The sequence below is a fragment of the Gossypium raimondii genome, chromosome 10 (genome assembly GCF_025698545.1).
Source record: "Gossypium raimondii isolate GPD5lz chromosome 10, ASM2569854v1, whole genome shotgun sequence".
Lineage (NCBI taxonomy): Eukaryota > Viridiplantae > Streptophyta > Magnoliopsida > Malvales > Malvaceae > Gossypium > Gossypium raimondii.
This window is the reverse complement of record NC_068574.1, coordinates 51,912,206-51,930,690: the sequence shown is the minus strand read 5'-3', so window position 1 is coordinate 51,930,690 and position 18,485 is coordinate 51,912,206.

The window sequence follows — 18,485 nt, the reverse complement described above, 5'->3', positions numbered from 1 at the left end:
TGGTATTCATACCTTATTTCACTATCTAAATTTTATTGGATTTTCACATCTCATTCCAATAATTCATTTCAATTCATATGAAATTCATTCTATTTATCACTATATTTAGTATCAATTCTATTGCAATTTTTACTCACTAATATCATATAACAAAAATTTACTCTTAATCAAATCATGAGCTTTGGGTTCATATCTTCAAATCTCTTATCTCGATTTCCAATTCACCTATCAATTCACAATTTCACTTTCTCATTTCTTTCCATACCTCAATCAATCACACTTATTCAATTTTTTTTTCTCATTCCAATTATTTACCCTATTAACAAGACTCGGACTTTGGCGGATACACGGATCCAACCAAACACACCAGAATGGCACCCAGTGCCTCATCGAATAGTTTGAAGCAATAAAGTGACACCCAATGTCTCATCGGCAGAGCCGAAGAAAGTTGGTACCCAGTACCTCATCGAATCTATCCGAAGTAACAGTATGACACCCAGTGTCTCATCGACTCAAGGTCGAAGTATCCCTGAACACTTCCAATCCTATGGCATGCCAACTATATCCGACTCAGCCCGACTAGTTAATAGGGTATTCAAATCATTTTTCTATTTCAAAATCACTTTCGATTCAATCACAATTCAATTCAGATTCACTTCCCACTTTCTAATCAATATACAATTCAATACTAATACATATTTCAGATATTCACGTACAATCATACTTCAATTCAATTCAAACCACTTTTCAATCTATACTCAATTCACATATTCACACATAATCATAATTTAATTCACTTTTATTCAATTCATATTTTTAATTCATTTAATTCAATATCGATATTCACCTTATTTTTATTTACTAAACATATTATTCAAAATTCAACAATTACTATCAATAAATTCAATACCAATACGTGTGTGTGTATATATCTATATATTTCATTCAATTCAATCATGATACTCACCTTAAATTTGCTTATAATGTATATTAATTTAAATTTCAACAATGAATAATTAGATTTGAATTATGGTAATACTAACCGAAATTTCTCTCGAGTCACTCCTTGTTCACCTTCTCCTTTCCTTTCTCGGACAATAACTCTTGCACGACATTAGCTACGTAATTAAACAATTAAAAATTATTAATACACAATTTCATTAAAATATTTCCTTTTGTACCTAAACCTTACCCAAATTCTAATTTAATTCCTTATCAATATTAATTTCATTTTCCCATTCTAACTCCATATTCTCTCTTAATTCTTACTACAAACTCAATTTAGCTCTTCAATTTCACCATAAATCCCTAATTTCGGGATTCTTTCAATTTAGTCCCTACTTTTCAAAACTTACACTTTATTTTACAATTAAATCCTTTACTAACTTCTAACTTGAAATTAAATCAATTTAACCCCTAACACTTCAATTTATTCAACATGAACATCATCTAATAATCTACTAACTTTCAAAATATCAACATAAATCAAGTAGTATTTATCTCTAGGATTCCAAAACATCAAAACTAAGAGAAAATGGATTAAATTGACTTACCAAATGAGCTTAGAACCTCAAAACCTCAATTTTCTCTTTTCTTTCTTTCTTTTCTTTCTTTCCTTCTTTCCTTCTCTGTTTCGTCCATGCTATTCTGTTTCTATTCTATTTTCTATCTTTTATTTCATTAGTTTAATATAATAACAATAAAATAATAATATAAAATTATTTACTTAAATAATAAGTAAATATGTAATAATTACTAATATATGTATTTTATTTTTCCACATGTCATCATATACACCATACATTTGTCAACAATTTTTATTTAAAATATAATAATATAATAATATAATAATATAATAATATAATATAATTTACAATATAATAAAATAATAATATACTTCAAAAAAAATCTCAGATTTTATCATGCATATGCCGCCTCATTTATGGGACTTGGCATATTTACCTATTTAGTCCTTTTTACTTTTCTTTAATCTATAATTAAACTTTTACCCTTGTTGCAATTTAGTCCTTTTTAATCAATTAACCATCGGAACATTAAAATTTCTTAACGAAACTTTAATACTACCCTAATGACACTCCGTAAATATTTATAAAAATATTTACGGTTCAGTTTATAATATCGAGGTCTCGATACCTCGTTTTCGACCCAATTTTCCTAATAATTTCTTTTAAATCACAAAATTCGCTAATTCAAAAATATTTCTAAAATCACGCTGAACTTATAATTATTAATTAATAAATTTTTCTAATGTTTTCATCAGATTTAGTGATCTCAAATCACTATTCTGACACTACTGAAAATTGGGCTGTTACAGGTTATGATTGAGAGATTATTTTTTTTCTTTGCCATAGTATATACCGGTGTTCCAACAAAATGAACTTCCTCCCGTCATCACTTTTCTGTTAACTAAAAGTCTCATTAGTAGAACTACATCTTCCAGCGTTATTGTTGCTTCACCTCATAAAAAATGTAAAGTATGGGTCTTGGACTTCAATCATTCAACTAAGACAATAAGAAACAATGGCATGCACAAGAACTTGCCTATTTAAAATACTTTGTACAAACAAGCCCTCTCTAAGCGTCATGCAATTTGATTGTTCAAGGCATAACAATACATACTTTGACATACCTAAACAATTCAATCTTTAGGCTATTGATAATTGCAAAAAAGATTAATATTTAGTTCAATACAATCAAAGCATAATTTAAAAGTAACAAATTTTAATAATAATGTGAGTAATTTTACTATGATTGTGGCAATGGTATCATTTAAAATTTTGGGTTGAAGGAAATTTGGTAGGAGAGTTTAGGAATTTAATAGCTAGGAAAATTTAAGGTTAAGGTTTTGTGTAAAAAATAAAAGAAAATGGTGGGATATATGCTAGAAAAATATATTAAAGGTAAGGAAAATAGATTTTGAGGCGTGAGATACTTTCTTGAAGACACAACAAAATCTTAAAACCTCTAAAGCAGAATAATGAAAAAGGTCGAGCATATAAGTCATTTGTATAGACAATGTAAAGTTACTCTTAATGGACACAATTAGTTGCATAAGCTATATTATTTCATAACACTATTTTTCATGAAATATTATGTCTCTTCATAACGCAACTCTTTTAATGTAAAAAATAATATATTCTAAAAAATCTACTAAATATAAATAAATAAATAAAACCCATCGAAAACCTTAAGGCACAGGTGTCCCCATATTTTTTCACACACACTTTATAGGTGATCGCCTTCGGACGTACTAACGTTTAGAGTGTGAATATTGCAACCAAATAGAAGAGTTAGACGATTTTCGCAAGTATACGGGTTAGGTTGTAATATAGATTTATACAACAAAGTATCAGAGTACTCCAAGGATCGTACCCAATGGAGGTGAAACTAAACTAATTCTAATTTCTATGTTAACTGGTCTAATTAATAATTTAATTGAACTATATTATGATGAATCCTAAGGTAATAAAAAATCATATTTTATAAAAATAATTAAAAGGCATAAAAACAAAGAGGGGAACACAATTTGCAAATTTTATCAATTCTAAGGATAGAAAACTAACTTGCTTCGATGGTCATAACTAGCTCCTATTTTGGGTTCTATCCAATCAACTAGTCATTAACTCAGCAGGACCTCTCGATCTTCTACTAACCCAATGAGTCAACAAGAACTACTTATATCTCGACCTTATAGTCCAAATCGGATTGAGGTAAGGTTTCACGGATAGGCAATATCAATTTTGGATTCATTCCCACCTATATGACTTCCAAGGGTCATCAAGCCTAGGGTTTTAAGTTCTTTCTATCCCAACCAGTTGTTTCACTAAGAGACCCTACATAAAAGTTAATTACTCCCACGTCTACTCGTTAATCTTCCGTTAATGGATTGGTGCCCCATTGATTTAGTAAACATCATAAATTTGATTATAACAATAAACATAAAGAATAGATCAAGAAAATAATTTAAGGAGAATATTGATATATTGATAATACCACGAACGATAATCCACGAAGAGTTTATTGTTCCACAAGTCGAGTTCCGAAAAGAAAAAAAATAAAAACTAATATCAAATTATAATATGAAAAGAAACTTAAGTACAAAATAAACTAAAGAGAACTGAAAATAAAACAAATTGAAAGTCGTCGGCTAAAACTTGAATAAAAAATGTTTATGGAGTGTTTAGAGCTATCTATTTATAGGCTTAGGGTTGGTCATCGTCCATTGACTTAATTTGGCTGAAGTTTTTGCATTAAAATTTATTGTGTAGACCAAAACGCCCTTTGTTCATTAATTCACCTCATCATGTCAATGTCGTGACACCCTCTGGCCTGTGTTGCGACAGTAATGGCAATTTACGAGCTAAGGCTTGATGACAAGGCTGTGTCATGACACCCTCTGGCTATGTCGCGACACTGAAGGTAGTTTGCTCCTTTTGAGTGCTCTGTTCACTATGTTGCGGAACCAACACTCTGTGTTCCAACATCACGGCCAGTCTCGTGTTTCTATGCCTTTGAATAATGTCTTGCACACTCACCAAATATGTTAGCATACCTCTAGGCCTACTTTGTCCCTGAAGGTCATATAAATGGCTCAAGTTACACTTTTATTATCTATGAACTAAAAATCAGTTACTTTCCTGGGAATCTAATCAATTGGAAAGTGATCCCAACATTTGGTATGTCATATGTAATTTACTTTCCTTTAAGGGTTATTTTCTCATGAACATGGCAACATTATTCCCCTGATAAAAGGTGGAAATACTTTCCGGTGTAGATTGGAAAGTTACTAAAACAAAATTAACCCTCTTTATATTGGCTAAGGGGATTAGTCTATTGATAAACATAAAAAAAAGAAAGCTACTGTCTACTTTTGACTACTTGATTTTCTCTATTACTCCAATGGATTCTTCACAAGTTTTTTTCCCCAAATTTTACTTTTTTTCTCAGCTACAAATTTGATTTAGCACTTGTATTTGTATAAAATACTTATTACTTTTTTTGTAGAATTGTTCCGTTTAATTTGTGCAAGAATTGTGTATTAGACACCTATAGTTTTACATTCCTATGATTTAATTATTTGTAGTTTTACTTAGAGTAATACATGTAATCAACTATTTTTATATTCCTATGAGTTAGCCTTTAGATAAAACAAAAAGTGATTTCAAGTATTTTTAATTTATTTCAAAACAAGTTTTATATATCCATGATTTCATACATGCATTATTATATTGAGAAAATATATATGTAAGATAAAATTTGAAACAATTTTGTTTTCAATTAAATTTATGAATTAAATAAAATAATTTAAGAATTATCAATTAAATCGTATTATTAAATATGTAATCCAAATATTTTTAATAATAAATTTTATTATAAAATTAAATACATGAATATTATCTTTTACTTAATAAGGGTAAATTTGCAAATTATCATTACATTCTTGGGAAATATTTAGTGAAACAAACATGATAATGTAACTTTCTTAGGATTTTAATCAATACCTTCAAAGGTATATTGTTGACATATTTGGAAGCAATAAAAACTGTTGTGGCTGAAATAGTGGCCAAAACTTCAGATATGGTTTCATTGCCTTACTTATCTATTTTCAAAGTTCGCAAATTTTAGAACAAAAGAACTAGTCTATCTGTTTTGGAGATATTCAAACGACTTAGAGCCCAAAACTTGAGGACCAATTGAGTTAAAGTTGAATACTTGAAGACTAGTTACTTGAGGATCAAGTAAAGTCACTTTCCATATTTGAAGGCATTGGATTGCACCGAAACTCTTATGGAATTACGTCAAGATTATCCTATACTGATTTTTAACTTTACTTTATAGAAAATTGATTAGACTATGACTCTTATGTAAGAAAAACTTAAGTAGCATATAACCTTAAGTTTTGTTTAGGTTAAAGACATACCAAGAGATTAATAAAGCAAAAATTTGTTCAAGTTAGGAACATTTTATGTGTGCATTGTTTTGTAAGCAATCAAGAGAGTATCTAGTATTGCAAAACTAAGCTTTCGAGGGGGAAACTTAGTAGGAGAGTGATCTTGTGACATCCTTGACATATCTCGAGAAGTGAACAATGTCAATTCGAGTTGACACGTGTTCGAAATTTTTAGAGAAAATAGAAATAGAAATAATAATATTTGTGAAGAAGGTAATTTGGTATTATAGGAAATTTAAAAAAAAACCATTGAATTTAAGAGAATTATGTTCAGGTAAGGACTAAACTGTGATAGTGTGAGAAATGTTGTTATCATGGAATAAAAATTAGAAGTAAGATATGATAAAGTTGGATGGGTGAGAATAGAAGGAGAACTAAAAGTTAAATTGACCATAATGAAATATATAAAAGTGATAATGATAGATTTTTAAAAAAAAAAATAATGGATAGATATTGATAAAGAAAGATGGAGAAACTTGCGAAAGCATAATCATCATCATTTCATTTAAGCTTCTTCCCCACCCCTCGCACCCTCCGTTTCCTCTAAATTTTTTTCATTTCATTTTAGTCCCTTCTTTCATTTCTACATATTCCGAGATTTAAACTTTAAAATTTCTTCATAAAATTTTAATGAAATCATAAGAGAAACTACATGGCAAGATGAGTTTTTGGTGGAGTTAGTTGATGAATATTTTTAAGGAGGAAGAAAAATTTAGGGTTTGAATATAAGCTTAAGGTAAGATGATGTAATTTCTTCAAAATTCATATGTATTTCCTTTTAATACATGGAAAAGTGTATGATTCATTGTTTTGGTACTGATTATCATATATGTGTATTGTGTTATTGAAGAGAAAGAGAAGAATTGTGAAGAATCAATGGTAGATAAGAGAAATGGGTGAAAAGGAAGAAGAAATATGTATTCAAGTATTTTGTTGTAAGTATATCAAGAATTTTTCTTTATTTTAACTAAACCCTATATGAGATCTTGATAATTAATTTAGAAATACTTATGGGCTTTATTTTATTTGTATGAGTGAAAATGATGATTTGTTTTATGAAATTTATTTGAGCATAAAAATTGTGTTCTTATATTGAAATTGAAAGGCATATGTGTAGAGAAATTGAATAAATGGTCTAAATTGCAAATGTTAAAATGTTAGGTAGGTGAAATAGATGTTAAGTGAAATTTGGTGATTGTTAGTTCTATGTTATAAAAGGACTAAATGGTAAAAATATCAGAATTTGAATTGTTTTAGTTGTTGAGAAATGTATAATAATAAATTATATAGCTTAAGGGCCCATGTTGACAAAATTAGAACTAATGGGATATAAATGGCATGTCATTAGGATAGTGATTAAGCATGCAAGTGTTTAATGGCACTTCGGTGCAAGCAAAACAACACTACTATGCAAGCGTGTGGCACTTTGGTGCATAGTGAACACATAATTTTAGGAAGATAAGTGGCACTTTGATGCAAATAATTGACCTTCCACATATCCTATTGTGTTCTATTGTGTCTACATTTGGGCAATTGTTTAATGAAGTAAGTGAAATTAAAAGTAAAATAATAGTGAATTGTAAATCAGTGATATGGTGCATTGGAATAGCTGTATTTAATCAAATTTGTTTATGCCAATAAATCCTAACGTTAGTATATTATGGATTTGTTATGAATGATTAAATTTTATGTATTTTAATGAATAAAATTTATAACCAAATAGTATAAACTCTTGGTATAATACTAAGGGTTAAATTGAAAGAGATCATAAGTTGACGGTCTCTACTGAAAGATCAGGAAAAGATAGTAACTAAAAATGGATAGGGTTGAGATCCAAGTCTGGTTTGTTTTGGATTAGAACTAGCTAGCTTCTTAATGGGAGACAAATGATTGTCAATGGGTGGATTTTACATGGTTGAAAACTGTGTGAAAAGGGCTATAAATAGCTGAGAGGTGACTTCCAAGAAGGGATTCATCTCAATTCTATTTCTTTTTCTTCCCTTATTCATCTTCTTCTTCAAAGACAAGATTATTACGGGAAGCTCTATATAGAGCATAAATCAGAAGGTTTGAGTTTGAAAAGTAGAGAACCGAGTAAGTTGGTAAGTTTCTTAATCCTTATGTATACATAAGGTTAAGAAAAGGAAGATGAGGATTCCCCAAAATCATTTTAAGGGTTTTGCATATTTCTAGAAAATTGGGGTTTAAGTTAAGCATATTGAGTTTGACACGTCATTTTGGTTGTCATACTTAGCTACCTAGAGAAAAAAAACTCTCGCATTTGAAAAATCTAAGTTGATGAGACGAAGAAACATCAGGTGAGTTTTCTCATTTATGGGATATTGTTTGAACAACTTGAATTTGAGTAGAATGGTTGTGGTGATGCATGTATAAGTTGGCATGTTCCATGTTACTATGCTTATGTGATTATATGTTTGTGTTTGTGTGCCATACATTGTGAAACACGACGGTAAATATCGAAGGGTTAGACAAAGTTAGGATTGGGAAAAAGGAGTGATTCTGTTAGTGTAACAACCTATTTTTCAATGGTGCCGAAAATAGTGGTTTTAGGACCACAAATCCAACAAGTGTGTAATATCCTGAAAATTTCTATAGTAAGATATTATCCTTGATATAGTAAAATAAGGAAATAAATTGACAAAAAGGGAAATTTTGAGTTATCTCAACATTTGGAAATATATTATGATATATTAATTCAAGAAATGATTAAATCGTAAAAGTGAGAAAAGTTTTGTTGCTCAAGAGTAAATAATCAAAATTTGAGGGTTAAAATGTAAATATAAAAATTTGAAGGACCAATGGTGCAAATATTTTAAGGGTGGAATGATTTAGAAATTAAGGAAAATTGATGAATTAAGACCAAATTGAATAGGTGAAGAATTATGAGGATCAAATAGGAATTTTATCAAATTATGTGATGACTCAAGGATGGAATTTTAAAAATGATAAAGGACAAAATGGTCAATTAGAAGAGAGAAAATCTAGAAGATGATGACGTTGGAGATATTTTAGATTAATTAAATAAATATTAGTTTATTAATATTTTAATTTAATTTTAAATGATATTTTATTATTTTGTTAATATTTTATTTAGTATATATAAGAAAAGGAAGATGAAAAATCATCATCAACCTCCCATGCATTCCAACGTATGAGGAGAAAAGAAAGAAAGAAACTTTATTTTCTTTACAATTTAGTCCTTTCACCAAAAATTCACCATTTTCACTTAGAAATCAAAAGAATTTCCATAGCCATCAAGAGAGAAAGATAACAAGGAGACTATGGGGAGCTAGAATATCAAGTTAGATTCAAGAAATAGAAGCTGGAGGAGAGAGAAAATCAAGTTAAGGTTTTATGTTCTTGATATATTAGTAAAGGTAAATAAGAGAAAGTGATGGGAAATGTTATAGAAAAAGGGAATAAGGAAGTTATAAACTTGGTAAATAACATCTTGCACTAAAACAGTTTTTGGACAATAGTAGTAGGCTAACTTTGAAAAATTTCCATAAATTTTGAAAATCGAATTAGAGGATGAAAAAAATATGAAATTAAAGCTTATTGAGTCTAGTTTCTCATAGAAGAAACGGTGTAAGCAATGGAATTGTAAATTATGAGATATAAAAAATTTGGCGAGGCAAGGTCAGAATGATTTTGTTTTCCTTGTTCTGAATTTGGAAAATCATTAAAAGTTGTATAAATATATTTAGGGGTTTAAATTTGTATGCTTAAGTTCTTAATGAGTCTATTTTTAAGAGAAACAAATGGGAACATCATCCGAATTACGTACTAAGAGATAAATAATTTTTAGTAAAGAAATGTCGAAGTTGTCAAATAGCAGAACGGGGATAAATTTGAAGATTTTACTGTACTTATTAGCTAATTTATAAATTCTAAAATTTTTATGGTAGAAATATATTTGAGTCTAGTTTCTAAAACATTAACCGGATCTTGATTTAGAATTCAGTAGCTCAAGATATAATTAATTTAGTGACTATAACTCAAGTGAACAACTTGTTATGAGTATACAAGTAAATAGTGGTATTATGCATATATCTCAAGGATGTGGAATAGAGTGGAGGAGGAGGAAAATATATATCATTATTCAGCTAGTATGAGTTTATTTTAAAATAGCTACTTTACATGTTTTAGGCTCGTGGACCTGAATTGATTAAAAATAAAATTTTAGGGCCCAAATTGAAGTAAATGAATTATTTAATTGTCTATATTAATGTATGGAAAGAAATTATAAGTATCAAGTGGGTTTAGAATGTTAATTTTATTGTATGATGGATTTATAATTAATTTCAGTTATGAACAGTAATTGATATAAATTAATTGAAATTGTTTTGAAAACTTCGATAATACTCCATAACCCTGTTTCCGCGACGGCCATGAGTTAGGGGTGTTACAAAGTGAGTCTTTAAATATTAATAATTGATGTTTATGAGTTAAATATAGTATTATATTGAATTTTGATATGATAATTTTTGCTAATTGAACGATTATTCAAGTACAAATGGTTTGTCCCTAAAGCCAAGCAGTTTTGGAAAAAAAGAGGTATTAGGACCTCGTTTCTATAAATAAAGCCCATAAATATTTTTATTAAATATTTACAGAGTTACGATATAAGTGTATTGAAGTTTGGTCCAGAAATTTTAGTGATTTGATAGTTATTTAAGGAAAAGGGATTAAATCATAAAAACTACAACAATCAATTGCTACGAGTTTAAAAGTGCAAATTGAATATAAAAGCATATTTAAATGTTCTAATATGGCAATTTAGCCATATTTATGTTAGTGGTCGGTTTTACATTAGGTTATATTAAAATATATATGCTTTTATTTATTAAATTAAGGTTAATAATAATATAAATAAAACTTAAAAACATAAAAGAAAAGCATCACCTCTTTCATTTTTAACTTTCTTCCACTGAACCTCCATGGTTATAAAGGTTGAAGCTTCGACCTTGTTTGTATTCATGCATGGTAAGCCTCTGTTAATTCACTTTCGTAAATTTTATGTTTGTTAGATTGTTGTAGCTTTCTATAGCTAATCCAGGGACTAATTTGTGAAAATTTCAAATGTTTTGAATCTTGCCATTGATGAATCTTAAGTCTTTAGATGTTAAATGGTTAAGTTTGAAGATTTTTTTTATTTAGGACTATTTTGTAAAGAGGATTTTGTTAATTTTAAACTTAGGGACTAAAATGATAAAATAATAAATTTAGCATGAAATTCTAGTGAAATTTAAATAATTATGGTATTTATGAGGGTCATTTAGGATTTGGCTAGCTTAGGTTTGGTTTCATTGTGATAAATGTGTAAGTTTCGGGTTTAGGGACTAAATTGAATAAATTGTAAAAGTTTAGGGTAAAAATATAAAATGTTTATAAAGAGTCAAATACATGAAATTAAATATTTTAAGGTATTTTAATTGGTTAATTGAGCTAACTTATTATAAATAAATCAAAAAATAGATTAATCGGTTGATAACTGCGGGAAAGGAAAAGTCGTCGAGTGATCGTTGGTGTGGTGTTAGTAGTTGTTTTATTTAGGTAAGTTTCTATTAGGGTTATTATATTTATTAATGATTTCAAATTTAAATTTCATATGTGGTATTTGTAAGGTTGTATAATTAACATGGTTACTTGAAGTAAGACTTGATAGTAGAATTAAGGGACGGAATTGAATTTTAGCGCAAATATAAATGGTTGAATTGAATTATGTACTCTATGGGAGGTATGTGATCAAGTTGATCATGGTATAGCTTGATAAGTATAAAATGATGATGGAATACAAGTTAAGGCTCGTGTGAACTTAATGAATGATTAGGATACAAATGACACGTCATTAAGGTGTTTCAGGCACTAGGTGTCGGTGATTATAGTTTCCAGGCACTCTGTGCTACTGATATATTTCCAGGTAGTATATACCGGTGGTGGATACCATACTGATGGTTGGAATCTAGCATTTGTTGCAAATTCTCGTCAACTTGTGTGGGCATTATTTCTCCGCGTGTGCAAAGTTAATTTATTATAGTTATCTAGGAAAATCAATTACTAAAATGATTAGAGATGGGATTCTATAGCATGAAAGATTTTGTGATTGCCAATAATGATATGGTATGTGAATTGTATTGTTTTGAGAATATGAAAATGTTATGCACTTAAGGCTAATCATTTGGCATAGTAGGAAGAATTGAAACTTGGCAAGGATTGATAAATTGAATGTTAGTTTCAATTACTATGCTTTAAATGTTAGGTATGTAAAGTTTAATTATATAGACTTACTAAGCTTTAAGTAAGCTTACCTTGTTTCGTTTTCTTCCTTATAGATTGTCGGATTCGTGCAGTTGATTGGCTGTCAGCTCTTTTAGTAGTTATTTATTCATTTTGACCCGGTTATAAGTGGCCTGTAAATAGGTCAATGGTATTATATGTATATAAGCCATTGGAGTATGTTTTGTATCAAATTGAATGTGAATTAAGTGTATGAATGTAAACCTTAACGGCTGATTTGGTTTATTGTGTTATTTGATGGCATAGGCTTGTTTGATACCTATATTGCGTTTTTGGCTTGTTGAATTGGTACATATATGATAAGCTAATTGGTGAACTTCAATTGATGATTTTGGCATTTGGTAATTGTCATTGGTTGGGTGAATGTATAGGTATGTAAAGTTAATTTTGTCTAGGCTTGGATGATTAAAGTTTAGTTTTTGAATTTTGGTGCCAATGATGGCATATTGGTTAGGCACTTAGGTTGGATGTTACTTGGTATGTTTTGGTAAGTTTTGATGCATTTGATATAAGTATAATGGATGGTAATTGCATGCCTTATGATCTATAGGTGAAATGACTTGCTTTTGAAGGCATGTTTAGATGCACACGGCTATATGCCACACACAGTTGCAGACACGGCCATGTGGCATATTTAATTTTGGTGCAGGTTTATTCACACAAGCATAGTTTGTTACACGGTCTAGTGACACGACCGTATAAACCAGGATTACACGATTTCATCCTTGTCACACTGTTGTGTGCCTCTGTTTCACTTTTTACCTAATTTTTTATAAAATTTAAATTTAATCCTGATTTGATTCTGAATTGGTTTAAAGGTTTAGTATGCTTAATTAATGCCCGATTTTGATTGTAAATCACATCACACTTGTGTTAATGTTTTTAAATTGATTTGTTGATTATTTATGATGAATCTTTGTATGATAGTAATGTTTAACAACTATAATATCTTATAGCTTAAGTTAGGTGATTGGCCTAGGTATATGATGTTACATTTAGATACCGCCATACGGTGTTGTTGTGCACAAACCATGATGTGCTAAGCTCTAGGCTTTACGGAAGGGACATTACGGTGTTTGAGAATCAAGGTATAGGATAGTGAATAAAGGAATGAATGGAGAAATAAGGGATAAAAGACATTAAATTCCCTTATGATTCTGCCATCCGAGATTGTTGGGAGCAAACCGTGATGTGTGAAGCTCTGGGCCCTGCGGAGGGCTAACTTTGGTGTTCAAGAATTAGGTGGATATAAGATCATATGATATTGACGGTATTTAAGTTCCATATAGTATTACCGTGACGCTATCAATAAGCTATATGGGGCGACACTATGACGACGGTATAGTTCTTCCATATGACACCTTACAGAGGTTTAAGGTGTAAGACCATAGCTTGGCTATGACAACCAATTATGTCCACCACAACGTTAAATATGGAGGCATATTGTGTAAGACCATAGCTCGGCTATGACTGCATATGGAGTCCACCGGGATAGTAAACACGAGATAGTTCGTTAAGACACTAAATATGAGGTAGATTGTAGGGACAATATACATGGGTAGACAATTAGGACAGTAATCATAGGAAATTTTACAAACTTAAAAAAAGGGTTAGAAGGAAAATGAAACCAAGGAATAACAATAGATAGCTAGTGGGTTGAAAGAATTCGCCAATGAATGTGAAACGTAACGAAAGTAGGAAAAAGTTGTTAGAATAGTGGCCGTGAAAGATAATAGGGCATATAGGTGGTAACCCAGCAAGAAATAGTCATGGAAGGTGATGCACTAGTGGTGCCTAATATGCGGTGAATGAAAGATGGTCTAATTGAGGATCGTAGATAAGGATTCACCATGAAGAATCACTAGAGGGTGTTCAGAGAAACCCTATAAACTAGATATTTAACAATAAGTACGCCAAACTGTCTAAAAGGAAAATAGGGGTTAGTTAGAACCCACTGACAAAGAAGGATACACTGGGTGACAATGGCTAGTTCTGTAAGGGGAAAACCATTGAGAATGTACCAGCCAAATGGCTAGTTCCGTAAGGAACCATCATAAAAGTGAAATCATGAAAACAGATGATCACTCTGATGATAGTCTATTGAGTGCATATTGCCAAAATGATCCATAGCCTATGGACATGACACACTTACGGGCATGGTATCCCGAATAAGGTGGGTTACAAGGAAGTAATCTAATTGCTATTTATCCCTAGTGGAACTTATTCCGCCAAATTGGAGGGGGACTTCATTAGTTATTCCAACAGAAGGAGTGTTAGCAAGTCCTTCGAAACTATGGTAAGAAGAGAGAATCCACTATGGACTAAATAGATTTGGGAAGTTTGCCAACGGGCGTGGTCCTTTCTTGTAGGCCTTATAAGTAGATAGGCCTCATGAGTAGGATACATGTGTATCCGTCAGGACTATGGCACTTACTATCCAAAACAAAATAGAATGAAGTATTCTTGATAAAGAGGTGTATGAAAGTTCGCCAGTCCAGACTGAGAGCGAAAGTCTGGGTAAAACAAGGAGATAAAGTATTTATTTTATTTCAAATTTTTTACAAAGTAAAAGAGGGGTGAGATATGCAATTTGGTAGTGAAGAAACTCACTAAGTTCATTAAACTTACCAAAGTGTTGGTCTGTATTTTGTTGGATATGCGGAATAAGGGACTCGGGGAGGAATCAAGCCAGACAATGGTTGATCAAGGAGCTCCGTTAGTAAAGTGTCATACACATAGGAAGAGGGTACCTTTAGAAAATTCACCATGGGGCAACTATATTGTATTTATGTAGATCCCTTAGAATTCGGAGTTAGGATAATGAACCTTCATTTAAAATTTTTTGTCTCTATTGTAAGTTTTCATAAATTGGTAATAAAGCCCGATTTTTTTTTTGCAATAATGAGTTCCAATCATGTACAGGAACCCAATTCGGTTATGACACTCCATACCCAAATTCGGCGCATGGGTCAGGTAAGAGTGTTACAACATAGGTGTAGAACTTTTAGAAGAAAGTAGACGACGAGTGAGTCAACTCATCTCAAAAATATCCCAACCAAAGGAAGTATGAAATTTTAAGTTTTGGTATGTAGTTTTGGCATATACATTGGAACCTATAAGAGTAGTTTGAGAATTCGGGAACTTAACCTTCGGGGTAATGAACTTGATGTTAAATTTTGTAATTTTGGAAATGCTTATAGTAGTTTTTAATAACATGGGAGATTATATATAAATGAAAGTTGTTGAATTGAATTATTACTGCAGGTTGTATTTGGTTTGAGCTAAATCCCTATTTTCTTAACATCGAACATCATATGGGTATCGATACCTAAGTTAAAGAATCAATACTTTGTACAAAGTACTGATGCTTTAGTGAAGCTATCAATTTTATTGGTTTTTAATCTATTTTTCTGAAACCATCGAAGCTCAAAACTGTATTGATACTTTAGAAGGTATCAATATTGTATATTTTGGTATCGATACCTGGCTGTAGGTATCGATACTTTTAATTTTTCCTTTTTTTAAAACATCAAGGCTTAAGTTGGTATTGATACCATTCAGAGGTATCGATACATGGTGCCAAGGTACCGATACCAATAATTTGGTATCAATACTTTGTATTATAATAAGACAAAATGATTTTATGTTAGTGTTAGTAAGTGGGTAATTCTAAACTCTAAGGGTAAGTATAATATATGTAAACAATTTGAAATTAGCGTCAAATGTGACATTTTGAAACCTTGGACCAGTTAGCGGGTCGGGTTGAAGGGTGTTATAAATCTAGTCTTTATATAACGATGAAGTCGTTAAACTAGTGAGAGTTAGCCCAATGTTAGGACTTAAATCATTGGTTGTATTGTGAGAAAGATAATGAATCATTGCTCTAGACAAGGCCCCAAAGGTGCAGACTGAGGTCAAGCTGTATAAACAATCTCGATATTCATTATTATGTTTATGCATTTTTTTGTTTTGTGGTTGAAACTGTGGCCATCATTCCAAGCACTATTTCAACCACAATTTTTGTTTTCCAAACAAAGTACCCGCTTTATTTCTATAATTGGTATTAGAGCCTCTCACTCAACATAAATAGTGATTATCTTAGTTGATATACTTACTTGCAATAGAAGGATCTTCAATCTGACGCCCCGATACTCGATAGAGGAAATTATGTATATTGGAAAGCTAATATGGAAGCATTCATTAACTCAACAGATGAATGAGCACAGATGAATTTGTAACTGGATGGACTCATCCCTTTATTGAAACTGAAGGAGTAAAAACTCTTAAGGCTGAGGCAACTTGGATTGTTAAAGAAGAAAACACTGCTAATGCCAATTCCAAGGCCCTTTACACTATTTTATGTGGCGTAGATGCACAGGAGTTTAAGAGGATTTATAAGTGTATTGAAGTCAATGAGTCTTGAGAAATACTAGAGACAACTTATGAATGAACCAATACAATGAAACAATCCAAGCTTCAGATGCTGACAACCAAATTTGAGACTCTGAGGATGCTGGAATTAGTGAGAATTTGAGAGTTCTATGTAAAACTCTGTGATCTGGCCAATCAGGCTTTTGTGTTAGGGAGTGAGTACTCAAACTTAAAACCTTTGAGAAAGGTGTTAAAAAATGTGGTTTAGAAAAAAAATTTCTGTCATAGCAAAAAAATAAAAATTTTGATAATCGAGCCGATTTGTGATATATATAATAATAAACTTTCCCCAAAAATTGCCTATGCTTTGAGCAAAATCGATCCTAGACGTTCTCCAGTTTCAACCTAATGGCCTTCTCCATTATTCTCGTGCCAAGAATTGTTTCGAGTATGGGTTTAAACAATCAAAAATGTAACATAAAACCAGAAAAGATTTATTACTTTCAGTAGGAAAGTAATTCTCTCTTTTAATAGAAATCGGTAGAATTGTAATTCCTAGAAAATAAAACTTATTCTTAAAAAATAAATTCCCACTACTTTAAGGTACAATACAATATATCAAACTTATATAAAACTTTTGTACTAATATATCTACCGATGCCATCTAATTATAGTGAGAGATGAGAATCTTGGTTGAATTAGTAAAACACAAATAATATTTATTTTAATAGAAAACAATATTCTACTCAAAGTAGAATGGGGTAGGCAGCACTCCCTTATAAAACTACTAGGGTTGCCATCCTCTCATCTTGTATGAAAGGATTTGAGCATCTCTTGTATTTGCTCCAATTATATGTGATTCTTGTACCTTTAACCCAACATTTTATAAATCAATCTAATTCAATATTTGTTTTCTATTTCCCAAAATAAAAATAATTTTTATTAATTTAATTAGATAAATATATTTTTCCAACTAAATGATTTTCTCAATCCAATTCTAATTCGTTAAAGTCATGACAATTTTATCATAAAAGAATCTATGAGGAGATATATTTAATTTTCTTATTCAACGGATTCACAATGACTAATTAATTTAATTCTATTTTGAATTTAAATTATTTAATTAATTAAATAACAATTCAAATCATTAAATCAATTCTTAAGTCATTTCTTTACTCTATGAGAAAAAATCGTTTGTGAATGTGACTCATTTATTTGACTTTACCGTTTCCATCTATTTATGTTATTTTGGTTCTACATGCAATTTATTAATGGTTTCAATGAATTAGTAAAGGAACCGATTAGACATATGTAATTAAGGCTCAAATAATTTATACTTAAGTTTCAGTTTTTCGCTTATTAATTATAAACATATCCAGTTATGAAGTCATTCCTCTATAGTATCACACCTGAACTCTCCCTAGTTATATACCATTACGAAAGCTATTTAATCAGTACTCGTCCAATGACCTTGTCATCAGTGTGTTACCCTCATAAGATATTTGTAATCTATTTGGGATAATTTATTTCTGTAACACCCATATACCTAACCCGACTATCGGGTCAAATATAAGAATGCTACATTAAATATCAGAGTATTTGCGAATCAAACTTTAATAAGCAAAACCTCAATTACAACCTAGTTGTAACTTATCAAGTCATTAATTAACCATTATCAAGGGAGGAGCCCGATAAGTGTCCTAAACATTTTAGTATTTAAAACAATGTTTTTACAATATGAATTAGTGTGAAAAACAGGGCACATGGTTGTGTAGCCAAGCCAAGTCTACCACATGAGTAACGCCCCAAAAATTCAAGTAAT